Here is a 4,532-nt window from a genome sequence, read left to right as displayed (position 1 = left end):
CTCTCATTGTGACACAAATTCATATTATAAAATGAACAGCTTGTATTCATTCAAGTGTTCAGAAATCATAGCACTATCCTGGTTGTGGTAAGAATAAGCATTGAACTTGAGCAAGTGAGCAGATATTTACGAATATTTTACTGCTTTTGGCAGCAGATACTTGTCATTATGCCCATATCCAAGGTCAGTTACATGATGGACTTTTAACAAAACTTTTGTTTTTGGCATTTTGTATCTTTCTTTCTTCCACATGATGAACATTTTAAAGTTAATCCCATTTGCATTCATATTTAAGGTATGATACCATATTTAAGGTTTTGATACCATCAAAAGCCTGTGGAGCCTCTGGTACAGGAGTCCCCAGTGTTTCTCCTTTGCCAGCAAATCAATAAACCGCCTCATTCCTTTTTCTCAAAAAAAAAAAAAAAATCCTGTGGAGCTTTTTCCTCCCTTTTTGAGGATTGACCGACATCATGAATGACACAGTAACTATCTGACCAGGAAGTTCATAACCAACCAACTACTTCAGAGGAAAAAAATGGTCATTGATGTTCTTCACCCTGGGAAAGCAACAATATCTAAGACAGAAATTCCAGAAAAATCAGCAAAATGTACAAGACCACATCAGATATCATCTTTGTGTTTGAATTCAGAACCCATCTTGGAGGTGGCAAGACAGCTGGCTTTGGCATGATTTATGATTCCTTGGCTTATGCAAAGAAAAATGAACCCAAACATAAACTGGCAAGACATGGCCTGTACGAAAAGAAAAAGACCTCAAGAGAACAGTGTAAGGAATGAACAAAGTCAGGGGGACTTCAAAGGCAAATGTTGGTGCTGGCAAAAAGCTAGGTGAGTAAAGATTCTGCAATGACCTTTACCTGACGTGATTGTGTGAATTTTTCATAAGGATTTATAAACTGTAAAAACTTTAAAAAAAGAAAAGAAAAAAGCTTATGCTGTGTGGTAGAGTATATACTTGGCATGCACCAGACTCTGGGTTCAACCCCTGGGTGGTGGTTGGGTGAAAGTATTGACCCTTTTGGAGTACAGAGAAGCCACATTGATATTTCTCTCTAGAGAGAAATATTTCAACCTGATAAACTTTCAGAATGTAATTTTAGATAAGGTAGAATTTTGCTAATTTTTAATTTTTTTCATTTAGTTGTAGATGAACACAATATTTTATTTGCATGTGGTGCTGAGAATTGAATCCAGTGCCTCACACACATGAGGTGAGTGCTCTACCACTGAGCTACAACCCTAGACCCGAATTTTGCTAATATTGACTTATAGATTCCACTTACACTTTCTGTCACTGGCCATACCACCCATCTTCCTGGGTTGAGGGTCAGGAACACAAAAGATCATGATTCTTTTAGACCTAACAGTGGTAGTCTACATATCTGTGGTCATGAGAGAGTTAAGCATCAAGCCTCCAGTAGATGTAGCAAGGAAAATACTGGATAAGGTGATCCAATTTCTGCACAACAGGATCTGGTTTCTCCTTCACAGTAGCATTCAGCCTAGAAGTCCAGTCGTTCTCATAGTATCAAAAGCTAGGGCGCCAGAGATGGGAGGGAATCATTACAGAAGCAAGCATTTTTCAGAGGACTTGGGAAAGAAGCATGTCCTCCTCTATGTTTCAGTACAGATTCCACGACAAATGACAAGAATAGGTAGGGCCATAAATACAATTCATTATGTGTATTTGGAAATTGTATTTTAAGCAATTATCATCAAAGACACTGAATGTGTACTACAAATTAGCCTGTCAACCTTGTTAAAAGGAAGTAATAGCTCTGACACAAACTAAGGTAGGAAGTGGAGCTACATAAAAAAAAAAAAAGAGAAATATCAGCAGATGACATAGAAACCAGGATGATGAAGTAAGAAGGACCACCGTGGCAGTATGATTCTTAGTATAAATGGCCAAATGAATCATCGATCTCTAATGAGGGAAAATTAGAAAGAATGCCGAAAAGGAATAACTGTTCATTACTAACAGTAAATATATGTATGCATGCATATATTTGCCTAAATTAGCTAAGGAAGCTCAATTTATTCCTCATTGTGGGCTGAGTCATCAACAATTATACTTTCCACTTTCTTCATAGAATCCAAGATGAGCAGAATCTTACAAGTGTTGCTAACCAGAACCACGTGGATTCAAGCTGCAATTGCAGCCAAGCCCTTTGTACCTCACATGGAGAGACTGACAAGAGCGTCCCTGCTGTAAGAGCATTTGATGAGAGGCAGTATAGTCCTCAGCAGATGGTGAAGCAAACCTGGGACGAATAGGAGCTTCAGAAATGAGCCAATAGGTCAAAGTTAACCAGAGAGAAAGCAGCTGGTAATGCAAGCTCTTCTATCTTATAATTAAAAGGTTTTCCTGTGTGGCTACCTGGCAGAGTTGCTAAATGGCTTGCATGAAATAACATGCAGCAGTCTGCAGTTACTGTGCAATTACCTAAATCATCCCTATGCAATCAAAAGACAAAGAGAAAAAGGAGAAGCTTTTAACAGTAATTTGTAGCAAAGATGTTTGGAATAAGAATACATTGCTTGTTACCACTGGCTCTTGTATTAATCACATAATTGCAAATTGGCTTTTCCTTAATGTCTTAGTGTTGAAATAATCCTATACCTTCTCTGCTCTTATATCCTATTATTTAAATTTATGTAGAACATGCCTGCATTTACAGATTTTTTTCTTCGTCTTTTCAGAGGCATTCAATGGGTGCATTTTTTCCCTTCTGTTTGGAGCCAGGGAAATCAGACTAGTAAACCATGAGGCTGTATTCTGCACTCATGGTTCATAGGTACAATATAAAAATGAAAGTATTCTGAAAAACAATATATTAATCTTTAGTCACAGAAAAACCTACCCTAAACTCCATGTTCTGGAGGAGAAAATTACTGCTTTTGGGTATCACTTTCCACTCACCACAGTCTTTCCGGCATTTTGAACTTCTGTGTTTTAGGAATCAGGTTTAAAGTGACACTTTTCTCATTAAATTCTAAAGGAAATTATTACTCTCCACTAATGATTAAGGACACCAACTATTGGTTGTTGTGACATTTAATATACAAGATCAAGAGAACAGTCCACATGGTCATCCCTGGCCCCTAGGTATGTGCCATTCTACATACAGGGATCTATAGCACCATCACCCGAATAAGTGGTGCTTAAGTAAACAAACTGAAGTCATTATTGGTGCAGTGTCCCACCAAAGCAAAACAAGAGCAAACGAGGCCTGGGCAGGTATCTTCTTCCCTCTCCATTTTTTTTTTAAGTCCTTCCAATGCAAAATCTATTTGTTATTAAACATTATGTAATTATGAAAGGTATAAAGAATAAAGCAAAATTATCCTTCCCCTTACATGAAATAATCAATGTAAAGGCTTTACAAATTTCTGCCATTTATTTTTAAAAATTTTAAAAATTTTTCTATTTTCCTATACTTCCAGATATATTTATCATTTCATTTTCTAAAATGAATATATATGTTTGCCAACCAGGAAATCTTCTGAACCTAGGACTAGTTTTGAAAAAGCTAAAATTCAGGTTATTATGACATACATATTGTAGATGATCCTTTCAAGAACTATTGGAAAGGAAAATGCAGAATTGGTCTTCTATTCAATTTGTCACATATTGTAAGATGAGGATACATCTCCAATTTTTATGTTTATTTATTTATTTTTGGTCCAGTTGAAATACCATATTCACCTCCATTTTGAATCTGTTCCCACAGTTTCCTTTTTCATAGCTCTGGGATCTATTTAGATTAATTATTTTAATGAATTTATCTGATCTCTCAGCATATTTAAATCAAAATTTATCTTTTTAAAAAACAAAATTTTCTTGTACAATGTAATCTATGAAGCCCCCTTTATTCTCTGAGCCACAAAAAAAGGAACATCTTTGTTGTTTTAAATTCAGAAATGAATGTAACATCAACTAACTGGTTTCATTTCTAGCAACTAAAAATTTTAGTTTCTGAACCAAAACTTTTTGTCTTTTTTCTTCTTGATGGGCTTTAACCTACCATTGTATTGTAATTCAAAGACTTTTTAAATGTAATCTTTTGAATGAATAAGGTAATAGACTATGTGGCTCTGATTGAAAATCTAAAAACTGAAATGAAATGTTGAAGGCAGGAATTCAGAAAGGATGGATTAATGAATTAAATTTTTGGTCTGTAGAAATTATACTGTTATATTATATGCATGTACAAATATGTAACGAGATTTCCCACTGTTTTTTATAATGGTAATACACTAATAAAAAATTCTTTTGGTTTGTACACTCTTTTTTCCCCCCAGCCTTTTAGGTGACTTTAACACATACCTATTATTCTGGAAATACACTGGTTAATATGGCTCACAAAATAGTTTTCCTGGAATATTATTAAATAAAGAGTTTTAGCATAAGCTTGAGCCAGTCTTACCTAACAATTAGGGTCATGTAAACAAGTCTGAAAAATTTGCAGAGGGGGAGATAAGGTGTATGTTATATTCATGAATTT

General features: G+C 35.3%; 1 pseudogene across 1 annotated transcript; it reads left to right on the top strand.

The window, feature by feature from the left end:
• Nucleotides 1–473: 473 nt before the first annotated feature.
• Nucleotides 474–4,265, top strand: LOC308643198 (small ribosomal subunit protein eS24-like; annotated as a pseudogene). The gene is made up of 3 exons (XR_014024376.1): nt 474–852; nt 1,166–1,235; nt 2,118–4,265. The product of XR_014024376.1 is annotated as a small ribosomal subunit protein eS24-like (transcript).
• Nucleotides 4,266–4,532: the final 267 nt, after the last annotated feature.

The sequence above is a fragment of the Spermophilus citellus genome, assembly GCF_964194105.1.
Source record: "Spermophilus citellus genome assembly, chromosome: 1".
Taxonomy (NCBI): Eukaryota; Metazoa; Chordata; class Mammalia; order Rodentia; family Sciuridae; genus Spermophilus; species Spermophilus citellus.
Note: the sequence above shows the minus strand (reverse complement) of the source record. Positions and strands in the feature narration are given on the sequence as shown.